We start from the raw sequence: 13,451 nt of genomic DNA on the forward strand, positions 1-13,451 counted from the left end.
AAGTCCGTGATTTAAGGCGATACTTCCACTGCACTAAAGAAGAAGGAAATCTTAATGTGGCAGAGACTTCCTCTTTAAGCTACCACTTGCCTATTGCACGTCATGGCAGACATCACTAATCACTCACACCATTAATTCCACTGAGCTCTGAGGCTGCTTCATTATCATTCTTAGCACAGTTCCACAGAACATTCTAAAGGAAGCCTATTTCACCCCCTTAAATAAATACTTATTGAGCACCTATTACTCAGGCAACCATTGTAGGTACCGTTTTTGCAGTAGCCAATGTCAAATTTAACGCTCTTTTAAGAGTCTGGCTGAGCAGGTGTACCCTTGGAACCACTGCTTCCTTTTCCTCTACTCTCCAAGTTAAGCTCCACTGGATTGAGCAGTTAGGACCAACCCATTCCCCTTCCCCATCAGCTTTCAGGTTTCCTAATGACACCAGTCTAATATGAAGAGTGCCTCTTATACTCTCCTTCAGCTGAAAGCAGCTAAACACAGAGAGCTTTGCCCACAACAGGAGTGGAAACACAGTGGGATTTCTCTCATTCCCTCGTTTCTTAGTCCCCGAGCATTTCCTGTCATGTAACTCCTCTTTGGAGGAAGACTTGAGCAAAAGAAGTGATTGGGTGGCATCTGGACTCTGGACTACTGGCAGAGTTCACATTTCTATACTTGTTTCATTATTGGGTAACACAAAACCAATCTAACGTTCAATCTTCTCCTCTTTTACTGCAGGATCTTCAGAGGGACTTCAAGCAGAGATGAAGTAAAAATTGCCACCATTTTTCTTTCTACCTGAAATAACCATGGAAACAAGTGAGTTAGGGGAGGTGGTTCTTCCATCATGGAATTATGTGGAATTGGGAGCTTTGGGTCCTCCACTGAAATATTCCTATTGTCTTTACTACTTTTTTGTGATCTAAATATGAAATTAAAAGCATGGGCAGGGTTGTGAGTCTATTCAATGTCTAGACTTTGTTCTGCTTTGTACAGTCACTCAAAATATCTCAGCAGCTAGACTGATGTGCATAGATGTGAAATAGAGGTTTCAGAATTGAAATATAGGTAATATCCTGGCTCCATATGTGACTTAGGGCAAGTTCTAGAGTCTCCCTAAGCCCCCATCTCCTCAACTGTGACACACAAATAGCATCTACCTCTATGCAGTAGATGAAGTTGTTGAGAGGATTAACAGAAGCCATCCATGTAAGGCTCTGTATGACCCAAGCAGGAGCTCACTGCATATCACCTTTTAGCTTTGCTGGACTTGTTGCTGCAGGTTTCAGACTGACTCTGTAGTTCAGTCCTCACAGGAGGGGAATGGGAGAAAAGCCGTATTAGAGCATCTCAGGAGCTTGACTTTTTTCTGCTCATCCATTTGATAGCATGGGAAGTCCTACTGACTCAGAGAGACCACCTGAACATTTTTTATTAATATCCTGAACAAAGATATGCATATCTTTAAGGAAAACAATATAGTAGCCATGCCATCTAGATTAACAACACAGGTAAATCAGAAATGACTGGATGCATTATCAAAGAATTGATTTCAGGAGTCTCTTAGAATGGGACTAACGAACTTTTTATGTAAACGGCCAGCTGGTAAATTTTTCAGGCTTTGCAACCAAATGGTCTCTGTGGTAACTACTCAACTCTGCCATTGTAGTGCAAAAGTTGATGACACGTGGGACTTCCCTGGTGGTCCAGTGAGGAAGACTCCATGCTCCCAATGCAGGGGACCCAGGTTCGATCCCTGGTTGGGGAACTAGATCCTGCATACATGCCACAACTAAGAATCCACATGCTACAACTAAGAATCCGCATGCCACAACTAAGAATCCGCATGCCACAGCTAGAAGTCCAAATGCCGCAGCTAAGAAGTCGGCATGCCGCAACAAAGATCCCACGTGCCACAACTAAGACCCGGCACAGCCAAGATAAATGAATAAAAAAAAAAAAGTAGATGATATGTAAATGCATGGGCATGACTGTGTTCCAATAAATCTTTACAAAAACAAGTGGGGGCTGAGTTTTGCCTGGGGTCTGCAGTTTACTGACATCCAATTTAGAATCGTAGAATTATGGAATCCCATGATTGGAAAGGACCCTCTCTCTCCGCCCAGTGCTTGAGCCTCCTCCAATACTGTCTTACAAAGCGGTCACCCACCCTCTGTTTGGATGTCTCCATGGCAGGGTGGCCCCCCTACCTACAATCTGTGGCAGTTCTGATTCTTAGAAACCTGTTGCTTCAGCTGAGCCCAAATTGTCTGTGTGATCTCTGGTGGCTGAAATAATATTTCCGTGCTGTGGCCGTCTTGACAGTGATGTTGTATTCTAGATGCAAGCAAGAGAAGGTTGTTGGCTTAGATGCCCACCAGCCTGGAACTCCTGGAGAGTATGACTACGTCTATCTTGTTTAATGCCTAATGAGAATGGATAAAGACCGCAGTGTGAAGGTCCTAGGGGCCTCCTCCTGGGACAATTATTCCTTCATTGGTGGATCAGGGGGCAACTTCAGGTGTTTCCAGGGCAAGGACCAGGGTGGATAGGGTGAGCTTAGAGAAGCACATGTTCACTTAGAAGGAGAAATTATTTCAATATTCTCACAACTTAGTCACATGAATACCAGCCTTCCCTAGAAGAGCATCTGGCACCCACTAGGTAGTCAATAAATATTTGCTGGAAAGATTAACTGAATAAATGAATGAATGCAAAAACTTTGCAATTCTAGAACTCTATTAATGAGATTCAAAAATAGTCAGTGGTAAACAGCTACAAGCCCCAAGGTAATAGGAACAAAAGGACAAGACATCCCATTTAGGAAAGGCGTTTAGTTTATATTTGAAGCTGACAAGAATCCACATCCCAGAAATTATTTTATGCCAACATTCTGAGGCCTGTCAAGACTGGGACTGGAGAGACACCAAAGGACAAACATTATGTGGTTCCAACTTATATGAGGTACTGAAACCGAGCAGGACCCTGTGGGGCTCCTGGGCACGAAAACCTTTCTTTGTCCCCCATTTCTTGTTTGTAGGGAATAGGCTTCAGCCTCCATGACCTTCCCTGAGCTGCTAATCAAGGAAGGGAGGGAATGCAGAGACAAGGGAGGCACGGTCAAGAAACAATAGTGCAGCCTTGGGACAGGATCCTGGTTCAACCTCAAGGGATACACATAACAATATCTTTGAGCTCTTCTTTTTTTTTTGATGTGGACCAATTTTTTTTTTTTTTTTTTTTTTTTTTTATGGCTGTGTTCGGTCTTCGTTTCTGTGCGAGGGCTTTCTCAAGTTGCGGCAAGCGGAGGCCACTCTTCATCATGGTGCGCGGGCCTCTCATTATCGCGGCCTCTCTTGTTGCGGAGCACAGGCTCCAGACGCGCAGGCTCAGTAATTGTGGCTCACGGGCCTAGTTGCTCCACGGCATGTGGGATCTTACCAGCCCAGGGCTCGAACCCGTGTCCCCTGCATTGGCAGGCAGATTCTCAACCACTGCGCCACCAGGGAAGTCCAGATGTGGGCCAATTTTAAAGTCTTTATTGAATTTGTTACAATATTGCTTCTGTTTTGTGTTTTGATTTTTGGTCTCGAGGCATGTGAGATCTTAGCTCCCCGACCAGGGATCGAACCTGCACCCCCTGCATTGGAAGGTGAAGTCTTAACCTCTGGACCACCAGGGAAGTTCCTCTTTGAGCTCTTCTGCAGAACTAAAACCCCCAACCAATGGAAGATAACTACTTGATGAAACATTCTTCATTCTAGAGAGAAGGGCGCAGTCTGATAACCTCGAGAACCACAGAATATCATCAGGAGGGCACCTGAGGCCAGATTAAAGGAATGCAGGCCCTTTATACAGCAATCCTGCCCTTGAACCATTGCTATAAAACTCCTCACCAAATCCCGCCAGGTTGGGTCACACAGTTTTGAGGGCATTAGTCTGCTGTGTCCCCCTTTGCTTGACAAAACAATAAAGCTATTCTTTTCTACTTCACCCAAAACTGTCTCTGAGATGCAATTTGGCACTGGTGCACAGAGGTCGAGTTTCAGCATCAGTACCTAGAAGCAGCAAATTCATAAAGACAGAACGTAGAAAGGGGTTGGGGCAGAGAAGAATGAGGGGTGTGAAAATGCAAGAACATTTTGACAATGTGTATTTATTTGGGGTGTTGCAGAGGCAAACTCGAATTGAAGAGCTGCCTTTTGAGATGCAGGCAAAAACACAGCTAAAGGCAGTGACACAAACTTGAAGTCCTCTCTCTGGGTGCTGAGCAGAGCATGCTGTTTATTCAGATTGAACTACTCCCCAGATTCTCCAGGCTAAATCTTTCTTCAGCTGCAGTAGCCTCCCAAACCCTCAGATACTTCCCCTGCGAAGAGTTCTGGCTGGTCCTCCAGCCCCTCACCTGCAAAGACCACTTGACCTCTCCCAGGAGGAGGTCTGGGATCTGGCATAGTCTCCACCTGCTCCACAGCAAGGGGAAGGTTGCTTGATTTAGCAGATACGAATGTGGGATGCCCAATTACATTTCAATTCCAGTTAAACAACAAATAACTTTTTTAGTCAAAGTATGTCCCATGCAACACTGGGGGCATACTTACACTCAGAAAAATATTCATTGTTTATCTAAAATTCAAATTTGGGAATTCCTCAGTGGTCCAGTGGTTAAGACTTGCGCTTTCACTGACATGGACTGGGGTTCGATCCCTGGTTGGAGAACTAAGGTCCCACAAGCCGTGCGGCCAAAAAAAAAAAATAATAATAAAAAATAAATAAAATTACTAAAAAAAAAAACCCAACAATAAATAAAATTCAAATTTAACTGAGCATCCTATATTGTATCTGGAGACCCTAAACACTACTGGACCGAAAGAGACTTTGGCTCCGTCTCACTTTTGAGCTCAGGTGAAGCACTGGGCCACCAGATGTGGGATGTGGCTTCTCCAGTAGTTGGTAAGAGAATACTGGGTAATGCAACCCAGAAATACAGAGGACTTAATTCCTTGTGCTAGTGAACAGTGAGAGATAGGAGGCATCTGGCACATAATTTGCTCTTCGTTTCTCCCTCCAGTGGACTATTTTGAGGACTGGTGGTTTCGTGTGCTCTGTCTGAAGACATTTGCATGACTAAACAATTGTCTGTGTCTTTCCTTAAACTGTGATCAGCTCAGTAATGCACCCCCTTAGACTTCCTTTGTGTCCTTTGCTGCCTTACCTCCCTTTTCCTTTCACATTTGCTGCCCTGGGATTGTACCTCCCAATGAAACATTAATTAATGTAGAGTATTAATTAATATTATAATGTTCCTCTATGTGTTCCATAGTATCCCTTGCCTTTATCACTATTTTAATGGACTTTTTGTTTAACTCTCTCCCCTAGTAAACTGTAAGCTCCTAATGGGAAGAGATCATGTTTCTTCGGTTCGTCATTGTATTACCCGAGGCTGGTGCTATATCCGGTACATAGCAGATACCCAATCAATATATGTTACTATTGAATGAATAAACAAGTGAATAAAGCCAACAAAGCTGATAATATTTCTACAACATGTCCTCAGTAAATCAGGTCTTGAGTGGCTGGGAATGAATACTTGAGCGGAAGCAAAATTATTATAGGATTTTTGTTTCAACTTACATTAGTATCTTTGAGCACTTACTCTGAGCCTAGCTTGTGTGACTTGTATTTCTTATTACAAAATTTAATTTGGTTTTCTGGTCTGTAATTGTGTCTTGGTGAATTTGGGAGGGCGTAAGCCTAGTGTCTTATAGAATACATGCATCATAAGAGCCCAGACGGAATGTTCCTATGTGCCAACTCCTTCTGCCTTATTTACATCTGATCTGGTATTTAAAGCTTTGATCCTGCAGGACTGAACCCACACCTACTTGCATACCCACCTTGGTCCCCATCCCTGCCAAGTATCTGCATCTAGTGAAGCTGGCCTTGGGGTACTTGGTCCTCACCCCGTTCCTTTTCCCTTTCCCTCTCCCTAATCTTCCTATGCAGTGTGCACGCAGGGCTTGCCTGGAGGGTAGAACAGAGGTTAAGAAGGAAGGAGCAACAATCAGAGAACTGACTTGCCCAATTCTGGTAACATTTCCATTCTGCTGACAGTCAAGAGAAGGACTAAGGGGCTTCCCTGGTGGCGCAGTGGTTGAGAGTCTGCCTGCCAATGCAGGTGACACGGGTTCGAGCCCTGGTCTGGGAAGATCCCACATGCCGTGGAGCAACTGGGCCCGTGAGCCACAACTACTAAGCCTGCGCGTCTGGAGCCTGTGCTCCGCAACAAGAGAGGCCGCGACAGTGAGTGGCCCGCGGACCGCGATGAAGAGTGGCCCCCGCTCGCCGCAACTAGAGAAAGCCCTCGCACAGAAACGAAGACACAACACAGCCATAAATAAATAAATAAATAAAGTGTAAAAATTTAAAAAAAAAGAAAAGAGAAGGACTAAGGAAAATAGGGGAAGAATAGGAAAGAAAAACAGGTCAGTATAATGCAAAATGGTGATAGGAGGGGTTTATGAAAAAATTCTAGAGGACCTCCCTTGTGGTCCAGTAGTTAGGACTCCATGCTTCCTATGCAGGTGGTGCGGGTTCGATCCTTGGTCGGGGAACAAAGATCCCACATGTCGTGCAGCGTGGCCAAAAAAAAAAAAAAAAAAAAAATCTAGTTATTCGAACACCAAACCTGAGCTTTGCTAATAAGAGTCAGAGCCCTGATTTGGGGTTTTCCTGGGTCTTAAGTAGGCTTTTCTGTCCCCCTTTCCTCCTGGTCTTCTCTTGAAGCTAGGTTTTTCATTTCTATCTTGGGAAATTAGGGCATCGTGGGGCAGTAAAAGTAGCACAGGGTTAGAAATATGGAGACTTGGATTCTATTCCGCATTCTATACTAACCTGCTGGTGACCTTAGACAAGTCATTTCCTCCCTCTGAGTCTCTGTTTCTCAATCTGTAAAATAAGAAGGTGTGTTGAGGTCCTTTCCAGCATCTTCATGATGCACGAGTCTGCATTCCAGTTACAACCTGCCTCAATTGGAAAGCTATGGCTGCGATCTTTTATTTTAAAAGTTTTAGAAGATTCTGTTTCGTGCAGGTCATGGCGTGTATGTTCTCCCATGTTGTTCCTGCTGATACTTCCTCTTAGTGACTTATTTCCCTGTGTGGTTTGTCATTTGTGACTCGAGCTCCTTTTCCACTGCGGTTTGCTGTGCAAGACTGGTTTGCACCGGTTTGTTCAGCTGTTCCTCCAAGGTGATTTTCATTTTGTCCCTGCTGAGGCCTTATAATCATACTGGACCAGAGTTTGTGTTAATTTCTTGGTTTGGAGTCGATGTGAACTAAGATCTTCCATCTGTGTCAACACAGGCCTGGGGTTCTCTGATCTCTGGTAAGATGGCAGGAATCCTAGCCATTTTCCACGGGCGCGTGGGTGGAGTTTTCCTCATCCGCAGGTGGTGGCAGAGGCAGTGCTTCTTGACTCCCAGGATGGTTCCAGCCTCCCTTGAACATTGTACACAGGACCAGTGGCCTGGGTGGTCTCCCACAGCCCTTAAAGCCCCAATAACCTGCTCTGAGGTCAGCATCTGGCTCTGAATGTCCCTCAGCCACAGGCTTAAGTACCCTCTCACTGCTCTGATTGTGAGTTCTCTCTTTCTAGCACCCACAGGTTTCCCTTTCTTGGTTTTGAGCTTGAATCTTTGTGTTTGCGGAAATGGGTCTGTGCCTGTGTGTCTAAGGTGTGGGAGTTTCCCCTGCGTCAGCTCAACCAGCCAAATCCTCTCTTGTTATGATTATTTTGTACAGTTAACTTTTTCATAGGTATAATGGGGGTGCGGGCACATACATTGCGGCACAAGGGCTTTGGAGAACAAACTTTCCTGCTGTCACGTCCCTTCCTCCCAGTAAAAGAACACCTTCACTGAAGTCTGAGACCCTGTCTCCAGAGGGGACAGATCACCTTGTGCAGGGAGAGTGGGGCTTCTAATGTGGCCTGCTCTCCCTCTCCCTGCGTCCCCTGGAGAAAGATGGAGAACATCTTGAACGGCTTCCTCAGGAAGTGACGAGGACAGAATGTTTCATGAGGCACGGAGGCGCGGAGAGCAGCTGGTTACCACGTAAGTGAGACGGCCGGAGGGAGGATGGAGAAAGCCGAGGCCCTTTGGTGGAGAAAGATCTTGGACCAATTTTACAGACAGGAAGATGTCAACGAGAACCGTTTCGTTTCCTCCTTCCCCTTCATTTCCACACTTATGTGTGTGTGTGAGAGTGTGTACTGTGTGAGTGCGTGTATGTGTGAGTGTATGTTTATGAGTGTGTATGTGTGAGTGTGTATGTGTTTGTGAGTGTGTGTGTATCTGTGAGAGTGTATGTGTGTGAACATGTGTCTGTGTGTATGTGTCTGTGTATGTGTATGTGTGTGTATGTGTGTGTAGTGTGTGTATATGTGTGTAGTGTGTGTGTATGTGTCTGTGTGTGTGTCTGTGTGGTGTGTGTGTGTATGTGTGTGTGTATGTGGGTATGTGTGTGTGCATGTCTGTGTGTGTATGCGTGTATTGTGTGTGTATACATGAGTGTATGTGTCTGTGTGTGTATGTGTGTGTATGCATGTATTGTGTGTGTCTGTGTGTTGTGTGTGTATGTGTGTGTATGTGTGTGTTGTGTGTGTATGTGTGTATGTTTATGTGTGTGTGTCTGTGTGTGTGTCTGTGTATTGTGTAGTGTGTGTGTATGTGTCTGTGTGTGTATGTGTGTAGTGTGTGCATATGTGTCTGTGTATGTGTGTGTATGTGTGTGTAGTGTGTGTGTATGTGTGTAGTGTGTGCATATGTGTCTGTGTATGTGTGTGTATGTGTCTGTAGTGTGTGTGTCTGTGTCTGTGTGTGTGTGTGTCTGTGTGTGTGTCTGTGTGTCTGTGTGTCTGTGTGTGTGTGTGTGTGTGTGTGTGGCAAAAAATGCTTGGTCAAGACACAGGGAGTCGGGAGAACTCAGTTTGAATCCCAGCCTCGTTGTTCTCTTGCAAATTGCTTCTCTCCTCTGGGCTTTTATTTCCTAATTCTAATTCCCCAAATTAGAGGACTGTATTAAATTTGTAGATTATAAACATGATTTTAGCTGTGGAACACTTATTTTCAAATGCAGTCTTTCATAGAAACTTTCATGTAAAAGAAGAGCTGCCTCCGATGAACAAGGGCCAGAGCCCCAAAACCCAATGGCTTCATTTCCTTCTCCCCACTTGGAGGAGGCAGATCACCAGGGTCCCTGGAATACAGTTTGAAAACTGCCGGTCTATGTACAGTTTCTTCCAGCTGGGGTATTATAATTATGATGAGAAGGAGAAAACTTTCCCTAAAAATTCATTTCCATAAAATTCATGAGACAGAGCTGAAGTGGCAAGATTTCCCTGAAAACAGGAAGTCAAAGCTGCCAAACCGTGAAGCAATATGGTTTTTTAGACCATATTGCATTCTTTCTTATAGAACCTTTCACCTCAGTCTGGGTAAGTTTTTGATGGTAATGGCCAGCTGTTGTGTAGACATGGGAAGATTGCTGGGCTGGAAAAAAGTGCTTTCAGTAGCCAGCTGTGAGTCATTTGCAAATTATTTCACCACACAGAGGCTCAGTTCTTTATTTGTGAAAGAGGGGAGTGGAATCGACTAGTCACTAGGAGATCACTGACAACTAAAAGTGTTCTGAGATAGAGCAAATTATTAATGTACTCACAAAAATTTATTGTGCAAATACTACATGTCAGGCACCACTTGCTCTGCATGGAGATTATAGTCTAATGGGAAGACAGACACTGAACAATGATGTTTTATATGGAAAAGGAAGTACAGGGTTATAAATGACCAGAGAGGAAGGTCTCAACCTGGACCAGCGGGTCAGGGTGGTCCTCCAAGACAGACAGAGATAGAGACAGACAGAGACACAGAGAGACACAGAGGTAGAAGGAGATAGACACAGAGAGACAGAGACAGATGAGAGAAGCAGAGAGAAAGAAACAGAGAGAGAATGAGGAGAGTGATGGAAAAGGCGTCTTGGATGACTACAGATTAGGGAGATAAGTTTGATTTCAGCTAAGGTTAGAGATATAGGTGACCCAAAGAACCAAAATAGATTCACTTTCTAATGAACCGACCTGGTGGGTAAAGCAAACTCTTTGGTTATCTTTATATTCTACTTGGCTCCAAAATGTTTGAGCAAGCAGCTTGCAAAGATATATAAAATGTACAAAATAACAGATTAAAAGAGTGGTGAAAGAAAAAAGTAGAGTTGCAGAGTAGAGCCAGGAATAAGAATAGAAGTGCTCATCAGAGTTACCTAAATTCTTGCTACAGATGAGTCACAAATTTTACTCAAAACTTCTCAGCAATCAATGTAGAAAGAGCTCATGTTTCCATATTCAATGATGCAATTCACAGTGTTAATGGGACAAATATGGAAAAATTGTTGATAGGAAAGCAGTTAGAGAGTAAAATTCTTCTGGGGTCCTCCACTATAAACCATTCACTATGGATGCTGATACAATGTTGTCTGCTAAAGTCTTTTTTATCTGGCGTAATCCAGAGGGAAACTTCAAAGCATCAACCTGCCCTGACTCTTATTATCCCCCTAACCCTGATATCTTGATACATTGCCTCTCAAGACTTTTCCTTCACCAGAGCCTACAGCACAACTGGTCATTTCTTTATCTGAATATAGAAACAGATGCTATAAGTTGGGTTGGAGCTTCATTACTATTGTTACCTTTCAAGAACATTATTCATTCATTATTAATTCAATTTTGGTTTTGTTTTAACATTTTGGTTTCTCCTTGTTTCATAGCTATTTGGGAATAAAACCATTCATAAGATTGTTCCATTAACAAATCCATTTTTGAAAAATGCTTTTTAAATTATTGTTTTAAATAAAGCTCCTGGTATAGAACTTAAGTGGTGATCTTATTGAAACTAATCCTAACTATTTAACAGAGGTCAGTCAGTCCTCCTTTCTCTTTATGCACTGAAATCACACCTGACTTGAAAAATTAGTCGTTTTTTGTTTTTTTGTTTTTTTTTTTACAGAATTTGCTTTAATATTTCCTTCTTCATCTCTGGATGTTGCCAAGCATACGTGTAAGAAGACATATTTTCAATTAATGGCCTTGGTGTCATGTAGACATGCACTTAGGATCTCCTTAGCTTGTTAGTGTGTGCCTTTGTGTATGTTATGTAACCTCCTTCCCGAGCCTTACATATCTCATCTCTTAGATAAAGATGATTAACACCCCTATCTCATAGTGTGGTTGTAAGAACTAAAGAAAAAAAAAATTGTGTATATTAGAGACTTTCTGTAGTAAGTAAATGAGGACAATAAACGATCCTATCTAATAGGGTCATTTCAAGGATTAAAAGAATACATTTAAAGAGGCATCAGGGAGGAAAAAAAAATCAGTTTGATAGTATCATCCTTCACCAAGGGTATGAAGAGATAGCTGCCCTATTACATTGCTGGCAGGAGGGTCCATTGGTAGCCGCTCTAGAGAGAACTTGGCAGTGTCTATTAAAATTTAAAAATATACATGTCCTATAAGCAGCAATTCAACTTCTCAGTTTCTACCATAAAAGTGCATATTAGCAGGAAGTGTATGTTCAAACATGCATGTTGCAACACTGTTTGTAATAAACTAGCAACAACTGGACGCTACCTAAATGTCCATCAGGGAGGAATAGGTACATAAATTTTGGCACATCAATTCTGCGAAACAATGAAAAAGACTAAGGTAGATTTATATGTATAACATGGAAAGAGGTCCAGGAAATAATGATTGAATTTTTAAAAATCAAGGTATAGAATGATCATTCAATATGATTTCATTTATGTGAATACAGAGAGAGCCACATAAAGCAGTACTATATATTTTTGATTGGTACATATATGAATGTTATTAAGCAGAAAAAGTATAAATTTACATGTCTGCCAACATAAACCATAGTTACGGGGCTTCCCTGATGGCGCAGTGGTTGGAAATCTGCCTGCCAATGCAGGGGACACGGGTTCGAGCCCTGGTCTGGGAAGATCCCACATGCCGCGGAGCAACTAGGCCCGTGAGCCACAATTGCTGAGCCTGCGCGTCTGGAGCCTGTGCTCCGCAACAAGAGAGGCCACGATGGTGAGAGGCCCGCGCACCGCGATGAAGAGTGGCCTCTGCTTGCCGCAACTAGAGAAAGCCTTCGCACAGAAACGAAGACCCAACACAGCCAAAAATAAAAATAAATAAATAAATAAAGTAATATATTTAAAAAAAAAACAAAAAACCATAGTTACCTCTTGGGGAGACCAGGAAGGGATTAAAATTGAGGGTTCTGGTTTAAACATTCCTTTACCTATGGTGTTTTAATTTCTTTTTTAATAGGGAATTTGTCTGTATGTTATAGAGTTGAAATGCAGTTTTTAAAAGCTTCTGAGAACAATGTCTGGCATATAATAAGCTTCTAATAAGTGTTAATTCCTTCATTTGGCATAAAATCTCTAAATCATCTACCAAGTGAATTTGGATTTATTTATTCATTTACTTAACAAATATTTATTAACACAGAGCTTGTCCCAGTCATAGCCTATGCTTCAGGGAAACAGCAGAGAGTAGTTTACAATCTGATAAATAAACAAGAAAGTTTACAATTTGATAAATATACAAGAAAAAAATAGTAGTTTTGTAGGAGCTGATGGATGAACTAGAGGATGCTATGGGAATATACTGCAGTAACTCTTTAGTATGTCTGGAGGAGTCAAGGACCAAGGAAGGCTTTACAGACAAACTTCAAAGTCATACCCCTCCTACACATAAACTGCCAGTAATCCAAGTGGTCAGAGAATGGATCAAATACCAGCATGAACTGAAAGAAGGACTGAAGTAGAAGAGTTACAGCCAAAGTTGATGCAACTTAGGGAAGGCTGTCATGATTCACCATGATTTATATACACAACCACTAAAGAAGCAAGACTTCATTAATGTTTGCCCTTTGCTCAAGAACCATCTTGTAAAATAGGATCAAAGACAAATTAAAATCCACATTCAATTCTGCTGCAAACTCACTGACTTGGTTGTCCTATCTCAGATCATGTCATAGAGATCTGAGATAGGACGTAGAAGGGACACCTTCTGAGATAATGCATGAAAATGAAAGCAGGGGTGTCAGAATCATGGAACAGGCTGCGTTCAAATTCCGGAGCAACAGTAGAAAAGATACAAACTCTAGTATATGGAGTGAAAGTAAATTGGGGATGAAGTGAGAACAGAGAGTAAGTCAAATATCCACACAAGACCAAGAGTGAGAGCTGGTCTAGGGAACAGATATGGAATCAGAGCTGCCAGAGGAAGTCTCTCTTCTCTGACACTGTTCCTTAAATCAGGTCCCATCCAGTCACTAGGCAGTTTCAGCCAAGAAAATTAACCGTATGGCACTCTGC

The sequence above is a fragment of the Balaenoptera ricei genome, chromosome 8 (genome assembly GCF_028023285.1).
Source record: "Balaenoptera ricei isolate mBalRic1 chromosome 8, mBalRic1.hap2, whole genome shotgun sequence".
In the NCBI taxonomy this organism is placed as follows: Eukaryota; Metazoa; Chordata; class Mammalia; order Artiodactyla; family Balaenopteridae; genus Balaenoptera; species Balaenoptera ricei.